Source organism: Theropithecus gelada, chromosome 8, assembly GCF_003255815.1.
Source record: "Theropithecus gelada isolate Dixy chromosome 8, Tgel_1.0, whole genome shotgun sequence".
Taxonomy (NCBI): Eukaryota; Metazoa; Chordata; class Mammalia; order Primates; family Cercopithecidae; genus Theropithecus; species Theropithecus gelada.
The window spans coordinates 103,102,501-103,124,311 of NC_037676.1; positions in this window are offsets into that span (position 1 = coordinate 103,102,501).

Below are 21,811 nucleotides of genomic sequence, written 5' to 3' on the forward strand. Positions count from 1 at the left end.
GCATGGAGTGGGCAGAGCCTGTTCAAAATGTAGATTCCCAGTCTGCTCCCAGAGATTTAGGTGTAGTAGAGCTGAGATGGGGCCTGAGAATATGCATTTTAACACACTGGGTGATTCTGATGCTCCACTCTATGAGAAGCACCTTATAGAGAGGAAAATGATGCAAAATAATAACTCCACACTTACAGCTTTTCCTCATAATCTGTTGGCATTACATAGCTCTCCCAAGCAATGGATCCTAGTCTTAGTTGGTTGGTCTTTTTGATGCAGACATGGCCTATAAAAAGCCCTTTTGCTTAACATTTTCCACAAACCTCAGATTATTCTGCATTTTGTCCTCCCTGACTTCCTCCCAAAACTGCCTCTTAAGAATAATTATTCCTGGCCATGGGCCATTCCTGTTATGAGTAGCATGGGTGCTTTAAAAACCTAAGCCCACCAGAGCACTCTCTGTCCAGCCCTACCTTCAGGTTCTCACAAGGCAGTCGCCTTCCCTGTATGGCATTCAGCAGGGATTTATTGATAATGTGATGAAGACTGTGGTTGACAGGGAGAAGAGCTATACGGGCTACTTATTAGGGAGCCTATAGGAAATTTGCCCAGAGATGGGTAATATACTGGAGCTCTTCCATTTGGAAGCAGTTGAGGTAAGAGGATAGTGGATTCACACCAAAGCTGAGGCTGTCCAGCCTTCTGGAACTGCTGACATCTGACCTTCTACCCCTCCCCAGATGCCCCCATCCCAACCCTTCCTCTCTGACTCTCTGGATCTTATATACACTTCCACTACAGCATATTCTACACTGTATTTTAATTGTTTGTATGTCTGCCATTTATTATACTTTCTGAAAGGCAGGAACCATGTCTCCTTTATTTAAAATTAAAACAATACAAAAGCCAGGTGTGGTGGCTCACGCCTGTAATCCCAGTACTTTGGGAGGCCGAGGCAGGCTGATTACTTGACGTCGAGAGTTCAAGACTAGCCTGGCCAACATGGCAAAACCCCTTCTCTACTAAAAATACAAAAATTAGCTGGGCGTGGTGGCACGTGTCTGTAATCCCAGTTACTTGGGAGGCTGAGGCAGGAGAATCGCTTGAACCTGGAGGCAGAGGTTGCAGTGAGTCAAGATCGTGCCACTGTACTCCAGCCTGGGTGCAGAGGGAGATCCCATCTCAAACAACAACAACAACAAACAAGCAAACAAACAACAACAACAGAAGCCTGTGCTTTAGACACTACTTGGCACATAATAGGCACTCAATAAACACGTGTTAAATCAAACCAAAGATGACAAATATTTGATGTGCGTCCTGACCTCCCTCTCCTGCATGGGGGCAGATGTTGCTAATGGATCTTAATGCTCTTTCCTACTGAGCCGGAAGCAGCTTCAATATCCTTCAAAACATGGCTTTCCATAAAATCTGCCAGAATTGGCTTGCAAAAGAAACCTATTTGCCAATTTAAACAAAATGGAAGTCCTTTTCTCCCTACAGTTCAGTTCTTCACTCTGTTCATAGCATCACAAATAAAAACTTACAAATATAAATTAGGTGCTTAAAACGTCAGTCCAAGTTGGTGTGATATATACTAAGGGGATAATACAGGGAATTACAGTGAAATGTAATGCCGGAGGAGCTAGCATCTAGCAATAAGCAGATGGCTGAGTCTTCCAACTTTTGAGGCTCTAGAATGATACTGGTGAGATAATAGTGAGAATGACACTACAACTCAGCACCTCTTCTCGTGGGATCAGCAGAACCGCAGCTTTTCAAATAATGATTCTAATACCAGAAAAGCAGGGCCCACATTTCAGTTGAATCCAAAATCAATATGTAAGTTGGGAATCCTGGCTTCTGACACTCACCAGGAGGCAGGGATGGTATTCATGCTAAAGGAGAGATAAACAATAGCAATGAAGGCCAAAGCATGGTGGCTCAGGCCTATAATCCCAGCACTTTGGGAGGCCGAGGTGGGCAGATCACTTGAGTTGAGGAGTTCGAGACCAGCCTGGACAACATGGCAAAACTCCGTCTCTTTTAAAAATACAAGAATTAGCCAGGCGTGGTGGTACGTGCCTGTAGTGCATGCTACTTGGGAGGCTGAGGCAGGAGAATCACTTGAACCTGGTGGGCAGAGGTTGCAGTGAGCTGAGATCACGCCACTGCACTCCAGCCTGGGTGACAGAGTGAGACTCTGTCTCAAAACAAAACAAAACAATAGCAGGGAAGTCCGGGAGCATTTTCTTTTCTACTCCCTTCCCCTTCCCTCTCCCTTCCCCATGCACCCTTTGAACCGTCATTATCATCTTTTACTTAGCAATCTTGAGGTTTCCACTGATAAAGTTCTTTTGTGTGTTTACATAACCTGCCCAAAGTGGGACTGCTCTGAAGTAAAGCCAGATCCTCTATCGCCGACTCTTTCTCTCTCAGCAGTGGCCATTATAGTTTTTTTCTCTCAAATCCATTCTTTAGAACTCAGCGACACTGAGAAAAACTTCTTAAACTCCTAGATTGGAGACTACAGAACTTAACGGCATATTGAAGACTTGAATAAGCTCCAAATGTTCTGGTCTCAGTCTCAGAGGGGAATTGGGTTTTAAGGGGCTTTAATACAGAAATCCTTACTTATTGGACTCTACTAGTAAGTGAGATTTTCCAAATTAAAACCAAAACAAAACAAAAATGACCAGTTGAGCATGGTGGCTCACACCTCTAATCCCAGCACTTTGGGAGGCCGAGGCAGGAGGATTGCTTGAGGCCAGGAGTTTGAGACCAGCCTGGGCAACCTAGCAAGACCCCACCTCTACAAAAAATAAAAAAAATATAGCTGGGAGTGATGGCCACACCTGTAGTTCCAGCCACCTAGGAGGCTGAGGTGGGAGGATCACTTGAGCCCAGCAGGTCAGGGCTGCAGAGAGCTGTGATTGCAACACTGTACACCAGCCTGGATGACAAGGCAAAACCTGTCTTTAAAATAATAATAATAATGATAAGGCCGGGCGCGGTGGCTCACATCTGTAATCCCAGCACTTTGTGAGGCCGAAGCAGGTGGATCACGAGGTCAGGAGATTGAGACTATCCTGCCCAACATGGTGAAACCCTGTCTCTACTAAACCCTGTCTCTACTAAAATAAAAAAAATTAGCCGGGTGTGGTGGCATGTGCCTATAGTCCAGCTACTCAGAAGGCTGAGGCAGTGGAATCACTTGAACCCGGGAGGCGGAGGTTGCAGTGAGCCGAGATCATGCCACTACACTCCAGCCTGGCAACAGAGCAAGACTACATCTAAAAAAAAAAAAAAAAAAAAAAAATTACCATAAAAGCGATTTTTCTGTGAACATACAACGTAAATATAGAATATAGAAAATATATTAATGTATTAATGCATTAGATCCATCTCTGCTTTCATAAACAGCCTAACTAGTTCTGTGCTGCCCCAGGATCAGAACCAAGAACAGAAATATTTGTTCACTATGCTGTCGAGTAGTGCAGGAGCTTCCCACAAGTTTTTGTGGTATGTCGGCTTAAATGTTTCCATTGTGAGGCCAGGCATGGTGGCTCACACCTGTAATCCCAGCACTTTGGGAGGTCGAGGCAGGTGAATCACTTGAGGTCAGGAGTTTGGGACCAGCCTGGCCAATGTGGTGAAACCCCATCTCTATTAAAAATACAAAAATTAGCCGGCTATGGTGGTGGGTGCCTGTAATCCCAGCTACTCAGGAGGCTGAGGCAGGAAGATCACTTGAACCCAGGAGGCAGAGTTTGCAGTGAGCAGAGATCCTGCCACAGAACTCCAACCTGGGCAACAGAGTGAGAGTTTGTCTCAAAATAAAATAAAATAACATAAAATAAAATAACATAAAACAAGTTTCCATTGTGCCTCTTTTTGAGCTTTTAGGATAGGTTTTTATAGTCCTGTCTGTTCTCTCCTTGTGAAGCTGTCAGATGCCATACCTGGCTCTCGCTATGATCCCACCTTCTTCCTTCCTTCCTTCCTTCCTCCCTCCCTCTCTCCCTCCCTCCTTCCCTCTCTCCCTCACTTCTTTCTTTTCTTTCTTCTTTCTTTCTTCTTCTTTCTTTCTTTTTCTTTCTTCTGCTTTCTTTTTCTTTCTTCTCTTTCTTTTTCTTTCTTCTTCTCTTTCTTTCTTCTGCTCTTCTCTTTCTTTTCCTTTCCTCTTTCCTTCTTTCTTTTTCTTTCTTTCTTTTTCTCCTTCCTTCCTTCCTCGCTCCCTTCCTTCCTTTCTTGTCTCACTGTGTCGCCCAGGTGGGAGTGCAATGGTGCAATCTCAGCTCACTGTAACCTCCGCCTCCCAGGTTTGAGTGATCCTCCTGCCTCAGCCACTCGAGTAGCTGGGATTACAGGCATGCACCACCATGTTCAGCTAATGTTTGTATTTTTAGTAGAGACAAGGTTTCATCATGTAGGTCAGGCTAGTCTCAAACTCCTGACCTCAAGTGATCTACCCACTTCAGCCTCCCAAAATGCTGGGATTATAGGTGTGAGCCACTGCATCTGGCCTATTTTAATTCTTTATTTTTAAAAAAATAAAATCAGGGCCTCACTATGTTGCTGAGGCTGGCCTCAAACTCCTGGCCTCAAGTGATCCTTGCACCTCGGCCTCCCAAAATGCTGGGATTACAAGTGTGAGCCACAGTGCCCAGTGAGCCCACCTTTCAAAATGTATGTCTACTTTCAAGTTATTGTTTCTAAGAGGTTATGGGCTAGAAAATTAGAGAATCAGGTTTCTTTGAGTTGTGTATAAAATCAGAGTTACTAGGCCCTAAATGAAGCCTTAGGAACTTTCTGATGTATAAAGTGCTTTAAAAAAAGTAATGAACATTGTGCCATCTAATTGGACTATGTAGAGTCATGTTATACTCATTCCTGGATTCTTGGGTGTCTGAGTTTGTTGGAAAAGTAATTTTTGGATAAAGTGTTACAATTTAAAATAATTTAATAGTGGTTAAAAATTAAATTAAAAAACATTTCTTAGAAAATTTCTGATATGTTCCTGAGACATTTTATGTAATTCCATTTTTGTATCTATTTAAGGGAACCTCGCAATGACAATTTTCCTGAAGTACGTAAAAGGTAACAAAACATATGCTTGCTTTTCCATATGTTAAGTTGTGGAGAGCACGTTATGTTGGATTTTTAGTTTCTAAGTGTGCAGTTCAACAGAGCCTACAAAGATCAGGAAGGGATTTACATGTCCAGGAATAAGGCAAAATAGGTATTCAGACGAATTTCCACTGAAAACAACCAAAAATATTCACTAAAAAAAATGTTGGCCAGGCACGGTGGCTCATGCCTGTAATCCCAGCACTTTGGAAGGCCAAGATGGGTAGATCACTTGAGGTCAGGAGTTCAAGACCAGCCTGGCCAACATGGCGAAACTCCATCTCTACTAAAAATACAAAAATTAGCCGGGCATGATGGCATGTGCCTGTAATCCCAGCTACTCTGGAGGCTGAGGCACAAGAATCACTTGAACCCGGGAGATGGAGCTGAGATCATGCCACTGCACTCCTGGCTGGGCAGCAGAGTGAGACTTCGACTAAAAACAAAATGTTTAACTTCTCAAAAGCATAAAAGATCTGGCAAAATAGTAAAAAACTAAAGTCCAAAATCAAAGGGAAAATAAGAACTCCGAAAGTTATATAGAGCCCTGAAACTGTTTTTGCACTGAGGGCATTTGCCAGTTTAGGCAAACTTTGGTTCTGAAGGCCTTTCAGGACAAGGGGTACAGAATCATTGCCCACAGCCTGTCCCTTCCCTTACTAACATGAGTCAACTCCACAGACAAGGGTGAAACAAAAGTCAATGTGCCTTCCCCATCAGGCCCAGAAGATCACAGGCAAAGCTGCCCTTCTGATAAGCAGACTAGGGCAGGTAGCAATGGTAGGAAACAGCCTTGAGAAGTTACAAGTGCAAATTAGTCCTTTCATGGCTTCCAAATGTATATCACTTAGGTGGTCAAAAATAAATAAACAAAAGCAAACAAACAAAAGAAACCATAAAATTGTAAAAACCTCTCAAGTTGTGAATTTAGTTTAAAGTACCTTAGTGCAAAGTGCCCCCGGGTGCCTGGCACTAGTAAATGAAAGTCCTCTCTGTAGGAAATTAGCATCACCCTATGCTTCAAATAATGCCCCCAAATAATTTTTAAGGACAATGATCATCACATAGTCAAAAATAACCAAGCCTATAAGGAAATAAGCCATCAAGAATCAGAACTAGAAGAAAGAGACCTGCAAAGACTTTAGATTTTGAAATTATTAGATGGAGTCTATAAAAACAACTATGCTTACTAAATTCAATAAAAAATTAGTAAAAAAAAATTTGGAAAAGGGAACTATAAAAGTGATCCAGCAGATTTGAAAAAGAACCAGGCCAAGTGTGGCGGCTCATACCTGTAATCCCAGCAATTTGGGAGTCCCAAGGGGAGGACTGCTTGAGCCCAGGAGTTCAAGACCAGCCTGGGCAACATGGTGAAACCCCGTCTTTATAAAATACACAAAAAATTAGCTGGGCATGGTGGTATGCACCTGTAGTCTCAGCTACCTGGGAGGCTGAGGTGGGAGGATTGACTGAGCCCAGGGAGGTTGAGTCTGTAGTGAGCCAAGATCATGCCACTCCACTCCAGCCTGGGTAACAGAGTGAGACCCTGTCTCAAAACAAACAAACAAACAAACAAAACCCAAATTGAACTTCTCAAAATAAAAGATACAATAACCAAAACTTAAAACTCAATTGACATATGTTAACAGCAGATAAAAGCTAATGAAGAGAGAATTAGAGGACTGCAATATAGATCAGAAGAAATTACGTGCAGTACAGCACAGAAAGACAGCAGTATAGAAAATATGAAAGATAGGTGAGGAGACATGGAGAATATAGAGTGAAAAGGTCTAACATTCCTTTACTCAGACTCCCAGAAGGAGAGGAGAAAGGGACTTAGAGAAAAATAATATATGAAGACATAATAGCTGAAAATTTTCCAGAACTGATCAAAAACGTCAGTCTACACATTTAAGAATGGTAGAAAAAAACGGCAAGAAAAATAAAAAGAAATCTGTATTTAGACACATCATTGTGAAACTTTAACAAACCAAAGACAAACAAGGTCTTAAAATCAACCAAAGATAAAGATGATCTTCAAAATGGTGGCAAATAGGCAATAGCTGAATGAAAGTAGCAAAGGAATTCCAAAGCCAGTGGAATGAAACCATCAGTGAACTTAAATAATTGCCAAACCAGAATTCTATACCCAGCAAAAGTATCTTTCAAGAATGAAGGCAAAATAAGTCATTTTTAGAGAAATCAATACAGAGTTTCCTCCTAGTACACTCTAACTTCAGACCTTTCCTTTAGGTAGATTAAAGTGATCTCATAAGGGACACCTGAGATAAAAGAAAGACGAAAGGTCAAAGAAAGTGGTAAGTATACGGACACATCTAAGTAAATATTATTAAAGTGGTGCAAAAGTAATTGCGGTTTTTGCAAGGAAACGAATTCTCCCACTGAGTCTCTAGAAAGACCACAGCCCTAAAGACCCATTTTAGACTTCTGACCTCTAGAAGTGTAAGGTAATAAATTTGTGTTGTTGCAAGCACTAAGTTTGTGGTAATTTGTTACAGCAACAATAGGAAACTAGTAAGTACACACATACATATATGTATACAACACACACACACACACACACAGAGAGGCAGTCCCCAACTTAACGATGGTTTGACTTAACAATTTTTTGACTCTATGATGGTGGGAAAGCAATATGCATTAAGTAGAAACTGTACTTCCAGTACCCATACAACTATTATGTTTTTCACTGTCACTACAGCATTTAATAAACTACGTGAGATATTCAACACTTTATTATAAAATAGGCTTTGTGTTAGATGATTTTGCCCAACTGTAGGCTAATGTAAGTGTTCTGAGCACATTTAAGCTAGGCTAGACTAAATTTTTATTACTTTCTTTACTATCATTCCCAATAAATGCATTTTTAACTTATGATAGTTTTGGCTAGATGCAGTGGCTCACGCCTGTCATCTCAGCACTTTGGGAGGCTGAGGCAGAGGGATTGCTTTGAGCTCAGGAGTTCAAGCTCAAGACCCCATCTCTACAAGAAATTTTAAAAGTTTGCCGTGCGTGCTGGTGTGTGCCTGTGGTCCCAGCAACTCAGGAAGCTGAGGCAGGAGGATCCCATGAGCCCAGGAGGTTGAGGCTGCAGTGAGCCATAATCATGCCACTGCACTCACTCCAGCCTGACAGAGCAAGACCGTGTCTCAAAAAAAAAAAAAAAAAAAAAAAACAGAGAGAGATTTTCAATTTACGATGGGTATATCTGGACATAATCCTATTATAACTCAAGGAGCATCTAAATATATGTGGGGGGGGTAGTTGTGTGTGTGTGTATGTGTGTGTGTGTGTGTGTGTGTGTGTGTGTTACTTATAACAAAGAAATAAATAAAAGAAGGAAGTGACTATCACAGATGGTGGTTCCTCTAGTGATTGAGAAGAGAGACAGAGAGGACATGGCTCTGAAGGCCTGGCAATTCTGTGTCTTGAAATGGGTGGCGTTGCACAGGTTATAATTTTTTTTTTTTTTTTTAACGGAGTCTCACTCTGTCGCCCAGGCTGGAGTGCAGTGGCATGATCTCAGCTCACCTCAACCTCTGCCTCCTGGGTTCAAGCGATTCTCCTGGCTCAGACTCCCAAGTAGCTGGGATTACAGGTGTGCACCACTGCACTCGGCTAATAATTATTCTTAAACCATCCATATATGTTTATCCACTCTTTCTGTAATAGTTAACATCTCACAATAACAAAAATGTAAAAAGCAAAAAAAAAAAAAAAAAGGTCCAAACAAAAAAAAACGAGGAAGCCTGAAATTTAGATGGGATTCATAGACTATTTAATTATTAATGAGTTTCCAGTCACTGAGAGACGGATGAACAATCTGTAGAATATCCCTGCTCCTTATAGTTCTCCTCACTGCCACCTCGCATTTGACTTCTCCTCTGCTTGTTAGTCCCCCCACCATAGTTGGGAATGGAAAGAATGTGGAGGAACAAAGGCCACGTGTGGGCTCTTTCGTTAATTAAATATGTGAACTTGGACAAGTTACTTAAACTCTTTGCTTCTCAACCTATAAAATGGAAGTAATCATTTCCTATAAGAATCTCTGTAGGGTTCTTAAACAGGAAATAAATGAGATAAAGCACTTACAACAATTTCTGTGTGGAAATGTCACTTCTTTTTGAATTTCATTTATCCATTCCCTGCATCTCCACCCCTAAATGTTTATGGAGAATTTGCCTTGTACTAGGCCCTTTGCTGGCTCCTAGGTATGCAAAGCCAATAAACCAAAACCCCATCTTCAAAGTGTTCATAGTTTAATAGAGGAAGCAGATGAAAAATACACGATGGTAAATGCAAAGGGTCAGTGAGACAAGTAAGGTTTAAACAATGCACTGAGGCATTCCAAGGGAAGGAGTCATTAACCCTGCCGAGGGTGGAGTGAGGCAGGGGCCTAGTCAGGGAGGCCTGCCCAGGGAGACACTTGAGCGAGGTCTTGAAAGATGAGTTGGAATTTTCCAGCTGGAGAAAATGAGGGAGGAAAGGATAAATGTCCAGAAAGGGATCAGTATAGGCAGGCTCGGAAGGAGATGATGGATTGGGGAAATGGCAAGTTACTGGGTATTAGGGTATTGAGGAGGGAGATGAAATTGGAGTAATCCACTGTGGTCAGAAATCAAAAGGCCACATTTACCAAATGTAAGAGTTTGGAACTTCTTCCCCAGGCAGTGGAGGGCTGTTGGGAGCAGGGGTGAGGAGGATCAGAGCTGAATTTTGGAAAAACCCCTCTGCCTCTGGGGGAATGGATGGGAAAGGCTCTAGTTGCAGTGAGAGGTGAGAGGACTGAACTAAGGCAGTGGCCTTGGAATGGATAAAGGGGACATAGATTAAGAGTCATTTAGGAGACAGAATTGGGTGCACTTGGTACTCATTGATTCAGGGTGGGGGTAATTGCTAGATTTCCAGCTTGTGCTAATAATGATGGCAGATAATAATACCATTAACCAAGTAAAAGGAAACCAACAGGTCAGCTGTGGGGTGAAGATAAGAAGAAGTTTATTTTGGATTTACTGGGGGACATCCAGGCAGAGATTTCTAGTAGGGGGTTGGAAATGTTGTTCTGAAACTCAGGAGAGAAATGAAATGTGGACACAGAGCTTTGGAAGCCATTAATATAGAAGCCAGGGGAATGTGTGGGGTGTCCCAAGCAATCGATGTTTGTTGAATCACTTGAAAAATGTGAGCAGTGTACTCCCCTCAGTGCCTTTTTCCTTAGCATGTTTTTGGACCTGGATTAAGAACGTTTTCATTGAATACCCGAGATCCTTCACCCCAGATCATACAGATCATAGAGTAGCTGCTAATAACTTGGGTCCAGGTTACAGCTTAAATTTGGAGTGTTGGATTTTACCAAAGTCATTCAGGAATGACAGACAAGCAGAAAGCTCTCTTAGAGTATTCTGACAGGCAAATCTTGTACCTGGATACTGATTAAGTAAAAATTGTGCACAAAATATTCAATATAATAGCAAGGTTCTGAGAATGTCAAGATCTGTACTCTTTTCAGATGGAAATTTGGTGAGTAACTTATTAAAATTTTGTAGCATAAATAAAAAATCCCTGATGTTTTAAATTTTTCATATATTATTGTGATTTTCAGTAGCATACCTTGGAAGTTTCAGCCTTTTGTATGCAGAATCATAGAATTTTTTAGCCCTGGAAGGAGCCTTAAAGTCATTGAATCCAGTCCTTTAAGTTTGCAAGTAGAGATACAGAGACTAAGGTGACAGTGCCATGCAGGGCCACTCGATTTGGGATGAGTGACCAACCCGAGTGGCCATCTGAGTGGCCCAGCTGACCCCTGAGTCATTCCTTCCCCTTTCCACATCCTTCCTTTCAATGAAGTCCAAACTTGCTAAGGTTTCAGGATAAAAATGAACTAAAACTCAGCTGTCCAAATGAAAGGTTTTAATTTATTTATGAATTGAATGCATATCTGTGATGCTTGGAGCTAGATAAGAACAAAAAGCCAAGTGTGATTAAGATTTTTCCTTTGCCTCCTTCTGTCCCAGGTTTCTTGGCAGAATGCATTATTGGAGTTCCATAAGGACAGACCTGCCTGCAGGACAGGACAGTGACAAGGGTCTGATCTCAAGTAGGGTTGCCAGATTGAGCAAATAAAACTAGAGGATGCCCAGTTAAATGTGATTTTCATATAAGCCATGAGTAATTTTTTAGCATAAGTATGTCTTATGCAATATTTGGGATACACTTATACTAAAAAACAGTATTCACTGCTTACCTGCAATTGGAAGTTAGCTGTGAGTCCTATATTTTATCTGGCAATCCTAATCTTAAAGGACACAGATTTTTAAGCATTTACAGATTATTGAGGCAGTCAGAGTTAGTCCCACTACAGGTAGCTGATGTTTTACAAAACTATAAATATCAAAACTACCTAGGATTCGCTGTTCTTTGTGCAAAAGTGAAGGAGCTTTTATGCTGTGCCACTCCCATCTCCTGCCCCCTAAATGGTAGTATAATGTGAGACCAATCTTTCACAAGATTAGCAAGCGTGGTGGCGGAGGGGTGGGAGGGCACAGACAGTGCCTCACTCTCTGTGTGTTCTAAAGTAGTTGCATTCGCCTTTGTCTTTAGTGGCACAGACCAATTTTGCAGGCACAGAACCAGAATTCATTACATAATCAGTGATTACAAAACCAGAGCTAAAATGTGGAACAATACAATGTTCCATTACAGAAAACCACAAAAAGAAGCATTTTGCAAGACAGTGTTTCACTCTTGGCGGATCCTCCATGTGAGCCTTGTTTAATGAGAGACTGAGCTAGTCCCACCGTACTGCAGGGAGCCTCATCACAAAAAAAGGGCTGAGCGATGAGCGCGGTGAAATGCCAGCCGTGTCTTAGCAAATTAGCAGAGTTTGGCCACACGCTCAGTGGCAGTAAGATGTCATGACAATACTAGCTATAACAGTGATTTTCAAGTTCCGCCCCTGTGTCCACACAATGAAATCACCTTCCCAGGTGGCTCCGATGTGGTCTGCTGGAAGTGGTAGGGGTGGTGACAGCAGTGTCAGTGCAGGTGGGAAGAGGGTTAAAGTGATTTTGCAAATCCAGAAAGAAACACAATGTAATCAATAGAATTGGGATACAGTTGCAAGGATGTTTGTGAAGTCACACCTAGAGCCATGGCCACATTTTCTCATGGCAGCATTGAGAATCATGCAGTCAGTGTCAATTTCAACAGAAAAGCTTTTATAGGACATGTGAGTCTAATATTTTTAAAAAATTCATCATTCAGTCTTAATGTTGTGTAGAGTGAAAAATAAATGTTGAAAACCAGGCCATAGTGAGGTGAAGAATATGGCTAATTGACCTGGTATGGTGGTTCATGCCTGTAATCCCAGCACTTTGGGAGACCAAGGCAGGCGGATCACATGAGGCCAGGAGTTTGAGACCAGCCCGGGAAACATGGCGAAACTCCATCTTTACTAAAAGTACAAAAGTCAGTGGGGTGTAGTGGCATACGTATGCCTGTAATCCCAGCTATTTGGGAGGCTGAGGCATGAGAATCTCTTGAACCCAGGAGGTTGAGGCTGCAGTGAGCCGAGATTGTACCACTGCACTCCAGCCTGGCAGACAGAGCAAGACTGTCTGAAAAAAAAAAAAAAAAAGAATTTGGTTAATTGTAGGAAGTCATATGTGGCTGTTGCCATGGCCAAAATTCACATTAAACAATTATATAATAGTTCTATTTTCTGAAACATTAATAAAGAATGGTATTTGGTGTCTACTATGGGTCACATGATTTACAGGAGATTTCTACGATCCCATCTAATTATTTTTAATTTATTTTTAAACTGTGATATGGTAGATATACATAACATAAAATGGATCATTTAAACCATTTTAAGTGTATTTAATGCCACTAAACTATTAAAAATAATAATTATTATTATTATTATTATTTTGGTAGAGACAAGGTCTCACCACATTGCCCAGGTTGGTCTCAAACTCCTGAGCTCAAGCAATCCTCCTACCTTGGCCTGCCAAAGTATTGGGATTATAGGTGTGAGCCACTGCGTCTGGTGGCTCAGCATAGGTTTGTTTTGCTTTTTGTTTTAGAAGCAGTGTTCTTGCTTTAGTGCCCAGGCTGGAGGGCAGTGGTGTGATCATAGTTCACAGCAGTCTCCAACTCCTGGGCTCAAGTAATCCTCTGACCTTAGCCTCCTGAGTAGCTGGGACTACAGGCTTGAGCCACTGTGCCCAGCTAATTTTTATTTTTGGTAGAAATATGAGTCTTGCCATCTTGCCCAGGCTGGTCTTGAACTTCTGGTCTCAAGCAATCCTCCTACCTTCGCTTCCCAAAGTACTAGGATTACAAGTGTGAGCCACTGTGCCCAGACTTAATGCCACTGAATTTTAAGAATCAATTCAGTGGCATGAAGTGCATTCACAATGTTGTGCAACCATCACCACTGTCCATCTCTGGGACTTTTTCATCTTCCCAAATTGCAGCACTACCCATGAAACAATAGCTCCCCATTACCCTCTCCCTCCAGCCTCTGGTAACCATTATCTGACTTTCTGTTGCTATACATTTGCCTATTTGAGATACTTCATATATGTGAAATCATACAATCTTTTTCCTTCTGTGTCTGACCAATTTCACTCAGCATAATGTCCTCAAAGTTCACCCATGTTGTGGAGCATGTATTAGCTCATCTAATTCCTAGAACCTGCGAAATCAGTTCTATTATTACCCTAAGGAAATGGCACTGCCCCCGCAAGCACTGCATGCTTCTGACTCTGAAATTAAAGTGAAAGTGAATGGTCTATCCTGCTGGGATTGCCCTATGGACACCGTAAAGTGTGGCCACATCCTGGGGTTAAGGATCTCAAGTCCTGAGAATCATCCTGGAAGAGGGTTCAGTGATGCCGTGGCAGGTGTTTTTGAGTTCTTTCAGCCTCCAAGAAGGGATGAAATGGGCCTGGGTGAGAAATAGAGCTGGTTGGTGACTTTCTGGGAACAAAGCCAATTTGTCCAAAGCAACTTTCAGAGGCCGTGAACCCTGAAATGATCCTGGTGCCTCATCCTGTCTCCCCCAAATCCCAATACGGAATTCGCAGTAGAAACAATACCAAACCATTCAACTAATGCAAGAATTCAACGAATGCAGGGAAACCCACATGGTCCCACTACTCCGATGCTTTTTTTTTCTCCCCAGAGACCAAGCTCGCTCTGTCATCCAGGCTGACTGCAACCTCCCGCCTTCAGGTTCAAGTGATTCTCCTGCCTCAGCCTCCTGCGTAGCTGGGATTACAGGCACCCGCCACCACACTCAGCTAATTTTTTGTATTTTTGGTAGAGACAGGGTTTCACCATGTTGGTCAGGCTGGTCTTGAACTCCTGACCTCAAGTGATCCACCCGCCTTGGCCTCTCAAAGTGCTGGGTTACAGGCGTGAGCCATCGCACCCGGCTTAAAATTTCTTTTCTCTCTCCCATATTCATTCTCTGCCTCTTCTTCTGTTACCCAGCATGGTTGGTATCCTAACCATGGAGTGTGCCTGCCTGTCGAGCCATTCTGCTCTGAAGAGATGGGGGTAAGTTCACGGAGAGCTGACATTTGAAGGATGGCTGGGAAGTCTCTGTGCTGGAGCAGGGCAGGCAATGGCAACGTGTGTTCTAGATACTGCTGTGACTCACCTGCAAAGAGGAGCAGAATTCCTAAGGTCCCCAGGAAGGCAGGAAAGGTGGGGATCTTCACATTCAGGAACAATGGTCAAGAAAGAGAAAAGGAGTGGGGCTTCAGAACACCCGGGGGTTGATGATGTCTTAGGCTTGGTGTTTCTCAAGTCCCGGGGCTCAGGTCTGGAGAAAAGGTGATTATGTAGGTCAGCGTCTCTAACCATAGAAAACAAGGCACTCACTAGGGTCAGCTCAAGGCCATCCTCAGGAATGAATAGCTGTTGACTTTTCATTTTAAGTGTGGGTTCGGGCATATGAGGACAAAGTAATAATTTGGGTGAAAGGTCTCCCTTATGAAAGGATTCACTTTGAATCACAGAAAACAACTCCTCCTCCTAAGTACACCTTAACATTATTCCTTTTATAAGGGTGAGAGTCAAACTGGGACTTGGTAATCCAGCCAAAAACTGGATTCAGGGTGTGAATGAGCCTTATTGACTCTCTATGCATCCATAAACCACCTTGTAATCCCCCACCTGACATTATGCCTGCCTTTCCCATTGAATCGGAGGTCCCCAAAGCAAGCTGAGGGTGCCTACCCTCTTGGGAGAGAAGGATCCGGGCTCCATTCCTGCCACCATGGGTTTGTGAGTCTTCATAGACAGTGAGCCCCTTCCGCTGGGCTTCTCCTCCTCAGCTTTTGCAGGAAAGCTAAGGCTTTAGCCTTTCCTCGAGGGAGCCTTGGCCAATTTAGGGCAAAGCAGAACGGTGTTTGGTAGTAACCTCGGGTTTCTGTGTCACTCAGCATATGTGGAATGTGTATGTGTCTGTCTGCCTTCACTTTGGAGCATCTTCTGTGTACCAGGCCCCATACAAAGTGCTTTAGGTAAGTATCACTATCCCATGACACATGTTTCAGGTAAGTATTATTATCCCATTTCACACATGAAGACACTGAGATTCAGAGATTTCCACCACTATGGATGGCACAGAGCTAGGACTGAGGTCTCTCCAGCCCCAAAGTTGAGCCTGCGTCCATCAAGCCATGCCACTTTTGGAAGGGTGTCTGTCCAATGTCAGAACTTCTTTCATTCCCTGTCATTGTTCTTGTTGAATGTTGTATGTTCAGAACTTTTTCCTTGGCTTTAGAGTCTGGGTCACAACTCCACCACACCCTCAGGAACATGGTGCATCTCACCAGGGAGGTTCTTCCTCCAAAAGTGTGGACTCTTGGGGTGACACTGAACAGGGAGTCAGAGCTTCAGAGTTTGTGGTTTCCTGGGCAAATTCCAGAGTGAAAAGAACATGACAAGAATCACTCATTTGAGTGTTTTAAAATAATAAATTATTGTTTGTATTTCCTGAGCACTTACAAAGTGCCAGGCATTGTGACAAGCACTTCACACACATTATCTCACTGTATTTCCAATCCCCCAAGGTATAGGTCCCAATCCCTTACCTGGTTCCATTCAGATTCAGGTATGTTTCAGAATTCCAAAGTGTTCATGTTTTTAAGGGGCAAATCTGTGCATGCACTGTATTTTTCATAACACCTCTCAGCAAGATCTGGGGTGACATCCATCATTAGACACTGATATTTCTGCAGCCGACATATGGATAATTGTGCTTAATGGGATAAATAAAAACTATATTATATAAAGTCTCATAAGCTTTCAGGTTAGGTTTTACCATCAAATGAATTTCCTGCAAACTTAAAAAAACCCAAAAAACCTGTTTTTCAGAGCCCACTGGATTTCTGAATTGCTGACAAGGGATTATAGATCTGGAATATTATTATTCCCACTGTACAGATGAGAAACCTGAGGTTTAGAGACCTCGGGGGCTTATCCAAGGTCATACCACTAAGTGGTGGAGCCAGAGTTTGGAGCTAGTTTGATGTGCTTGTACCCCTGCACTTTTTTTTTTTTTTTTTTTGACCTCTGTTTTAACTTTAAAGCTTCATATGGCAGGAGATAAAAGTGTTTGGAGGCAGGGATTTGGAGGTTTTTTGCTGTTGTTGTTGTTGTTGTTTTGGAGACAGGATCTCACTCTGTTGCCCAGGCTGGAGTGCAGTGGCATGATCATGGCTCACTGCAACCTTGACCTCCTGGGCTCAGGTGATCCTCCCATCTCAGCCTCCCAGGTAGCTGGGACTACAAGTGTGCGCTACCACATCCAGCTAATTTTTTGTAGAGATGGGGTTTCTCCATGTTGCCCAGGCTGGTCTCAAACTGCCAGGCTCAAGCAATCCACCCTCCTCATCCTTCCAAAGTAGATAAAAATTTTCAGACTCCATCGACTTTATTTCTTCGTGAGGATCCACTTAGAGCTAACATCCAAATACATTTTCACTGGGAATGATTAATAAATTTTTCTCATAAATTGATAGGCTAGACCATATTTCTGTATCCAGTCACCTTCTCAAATTGGTTAACGAAACAGAACATCATCATGTTCGGGAAGAGGAGGTGTGTAACTTTCCCATTTTCAGTAAGAAAATAGTTTGTCTCTTTCTGCTCTTTCCACCTTCATGTGTTTTCTTGTTTGGTTCCATTTCTGCTCTGGTTAATGGGCTCGAGACTCTGGTTTCTGTTCATCCAGGTGCCAGGAGCTGCTGATGTCCCCATCGCCTCATTCTTTTCCCCTAGGCAGGGCTTCTCCTCAGCATCTCATTGACTCCATTGTTCCAAGTTCTTGCCAATCCTCCCATCCATGGATTTCAACATGTAAACCCCATCTCGACAGCTACTTGCTGACAGAATATTAGAGAAATAGGATCATTTCACATAAACATCTGCTACTTCATTCTAGAACTTAAAAGTTTGTGATTCCAGTTAAAGCAGACGAGCCTGTTTTTCAGGGGATTGCAGAGGACAGAGGTGAAGGGGGGGTGTGTGTATTCTTGCTGCTTTGCCAAGTCTCCTGCCCCAAGTCACTAACAATCAGGATACCTGGCCAGCTACTCAGCAAGATATCAGATTCCAGGGGGCAGACAAGAAAAGCAGGGAGGGATTCGCTTTTCGGCACTTGCATCTCTGCAGTTCAGCTGGTCTGAGCCTGAGCTAAGGGACTGTTACTGGCTACTGATTCTGGATAATGAGTTCAGAGACTGGGATCCATTGACCAGCACTTGGTTGACTTTGTCTCTACAGTTTTTCAATTAAGTAGATTGTTCTTCTGAAGGCAAGTTTGAAACATCCAAATTTTGGTGGGACAGAGTAATTGCTGGTATTGTTCAGGTTATTTGGTAGCATCAGAGTATGGGGAAAAGAAAAATAATACAAAGTGGATCTGTTCCCTTTTAAAATTTTGTTTTTCCACAGTGATCTCTCTTCTAACAAAATCCCGTCTCACCCCTGATGATCTTACGAAAAACACTCTTTTGTTCTTCAAGTTGTAAGAAAACAAACCATGGAAAGTAACTGATTTTCATTAAAAACTGATGAATGCTTGGGTCAAATCTCCTAATTACAGAGATCAAAGGAGACTAATAAATTTTAACTCAAAGTTCTTTTTTTCTTCAAAAGAATAGCCTTCGGTGAAAACAAGTGTTTCCTAACCCAATAAAGAAATCTGCAACAATCCATTCTCCCAGCTAATTTACTTAAGAGTTGTGTTTGTTTAAATTACACATGCTCTGGTGTGTCTGGCCTTCCCTTTCTTCTTTACAACTCAAGTCAGTGAAATACCAACAGGGTTTTTTCTTTTCTTTCTTTCTCTCTCTTTCTTTCTTTCTTTCTTTCCTTTTTTTTTTTTTTTTTCAGAGACAAGGGTCTCACTATGTTGCTCAGGCTGGTCTTGAACTCCTGGGCTCAAGCAATACTCCTGCCTCAGCCTCCCAAACTGTTGGCATTACAGGCGTGAGCTGCTGCACCCAGCCCACAGGGATTTTCATGGGCACCATTTCTTTTGACAATAAAACATCCCCCCATTTCTTCTTTGTTTATGTTTGAGGTAACTATGCATTTCAAGCCTCACAGATCCTCTCTTCTCTCACCTTTGATTCCAGGTGATGTTTTCTCCCCTTGACGATGCAGACCTGCAACCCATGGTTCTGTTCTCAGCTCCCTCGTTCCTTACTCTGCCCTCTGTCCCTCTGTCCCTCTTCCCTCTGTGGTTATCCATTGCTGTGACCTGATTGCCCTCCTATAAGCTGGAGACCAGCTCTCCAGAGCTAAGGACTCAGCGGCCTTCTCTTGGACTCCTCTGTTGGGATATTTCATGGGCACCTCAAACTCAACATGTCCTGAAGCGTCCTTGTCACCCCCCACCACCCTTCCTCCCACCATCACCGCCTCCACACCTTATTGGCCTCTTCCTCAACCCTAGACTTTCTCTTAATCCTCAAGCTCAATGGATGGTTCTATTTTTTACTATTCTTCTAAACCGGAGTCATCCTCCGTCATCCTCTGTGATTCCTTCATCCCTCAGATCCTGTCAGGCATGCAGTTCTCTCAACACTGCTTCCCGACCAGCTCCAGAAGCCATCCCCTCTCCCCTATGTCACTGCATTGCCTTAGTGCGGGTCCTCCTCCCTCACCTGGACTACTCGACCTCCTGACACTAACTCCTACAGCCCTGGGTCATCCTCAACCCACTCATCTTGACCTCATCCCAGACCGGTCTTTGGGTACTGTATTCTCACGGGAGTTAAGTTTCTCAAACACAAGTCTGATTTTTTCCCCTCTTTGGGTATTCCTTTTCATTTACAAATGAAAACCCTACATTTGCAGCACTGTCTTCAAGGCCCTCCATGTTCTGGCTGCATTGTCTGCCTTGCATGTTTAGTGGTATCTGACGCTTCTCACGAACCCTTGAATGTAGCATATGGCTTCACATCTCTGGGCCTTTGCACATGACGTTTCCTCTATCTAGAATGCTCTTTCCCCTCCTCTGCCTAGAAGACACTCACATGGTCATTCACGTCAACAGACATTTATCAAGTATCTACTATGAGCCCCAAGACTGCTAGGCAGTGGAGACAGAAAAATGAGAAGGCGTGGTCCTCTTCCTGGCCATCCAGTTGAAACATCAGTCCTTGAAGCTCCCCTTAAATCTCCCCTCTCCAACCCCACCACCTATGCACAGTAGACCATTTTTCCTTACTAACCTTTTTTCCACTTGGTGCATAATTCCTTCATTGCACTTACATGGTATAACTTTTGTTTGTCTGCTAAGGCTCAGACCAATGTTCATTGCTTTGGAGGAGGAAGTATGTAGTTTAAGAATATATGTTTGTTTGTTTGTTTTCTGTTGAGCACTTCCTTACTTTCTGGCACTACAAGATGCTCCAGGACCATCTCATATTTCCCTGTCTCAGCCCTAGAATCAGCCATTTCTCCAAGGAGTAACTGGGCATTTAAAAATAGTAGACTTTTAAATATAAAAGCAATGCATTCTTTTTGCAGAAAATTTGGGAATTTTAAGAGGTTAAAAATACAACAATTCTCTCTCTGAAAAAAAAAGAAGAATATATGGGCACTAGCATCTGTGTGGTAGGTAGAATTCTAAAATTGTCCGAAGATTCCTGACCCTTGGTGTGCATGCCTTCCCCTTGATGTAGGCAGGAGTGGTGAATATGATGGAATTTTACTCCAATGAATAGATTATGTTATATAGCAAAGGTGAAGAGGTTTTGCAGATTAATTAAGGTTGACTTTGAGTTAATTGAAAGGGAATTTATCCTGGGTAGGCCTGACCTAATCAGGTGAGCCATTCAAAAGAGAATACAGGCCTTTGCTGAAAGGAGAGATCTGAAGCAGCGGAGACCTTCTCTTATTGGCCATGAAGAAGCAATTTGCTATGTTGTGGAAAAGGTTGTGTGCCAGGAGCAGTGGGTGGTTTCTAGGAGCTGAAGGCCTTAGTCCCACAACCACAAGCCACTGGATTCTGCCAGCAAATGGTAAGCTTGAAAGAAGATCCCAAACCTCATATGAAATTGCAGTCCTGGCTGACATAGTAATTTTAGCCTCATGAGACCTTGAGCAGAGACCCCAGCTGAAATGTGCCCAAACTTCTGACCCATAGAAATGGTGAGATAATAAATGTGTGTTGTTTCAAGACACTAAATTTGTGGTAATTTGTTACACAACAAGAAAAAACTAATACGATCTGATAGGCTTGTGTTGAATTCCTGTTCTTTAGTTACTACAAATGTGATCTTGGACTTAACCTCTCTGAGTCTGAGTTTCCTCATCTTAAAATGGGTAATACCTACCTGTAAAATGAGTAATAGTAAAACCTACTTTATGGTTACATTTGTGAGGGTTAAATGTGCTCAGTACATTCGAGTCGAATGAATGAATGATGCTGAGTGTCTTTAAAGAACAAGTATAGCACATGTACCGTCTGAACCTCAAGTAAAAATTTTTTAGAAAAGAACAAGTATAAACACAAGCCTTTTCATCTAATTTTTTTTTCTAATTTAGTGCTGGTATAATCCTAGTTCACTCATATACAAAATTAGAGACCATCCAGATGACATTTTAGATGCCTTCTAGTTATACATTCTATAATGCTGATAATCTTGAGATAAGGTCTTGGAATAATAATCTTAAAGTTGCCAAAAAAAATCAGTATTCTTAAAGAGTACCCTAAAGGAGGTATTTGTTAATGAGATGTTCTTCTCTCCTGAGCGTCTCTCCTGAACCAGTCACTATCCCCAATACAATAATGTCAAATATTAATATCCAGATGTCTGCACTGACATTGACAGCATTAGTGCAAAGGTTTTGCCAGCTGAAAATGCAAAATAGTTTTTGATCAAATGTTAAAGACACATTTGACACAAATGAATTCCTTTGATTTTTTTTTTTTTTTTTTTTTTTAAGATGGATTTTCCCTCTGTTGCTCATGCTGGAGTGCAGCTGGAGTGCAGTGGCACCATCTCGGCTTGCTGCAACATCTGCCTCCCGGATGTTCAAGAAATTCTCTTGCCTCAGCCTACCAAGAAGCTTGGACTACAGGCACACACCACCACACCTGGCTATCTTTTATATTTTTAGTAGAGACAGAGTT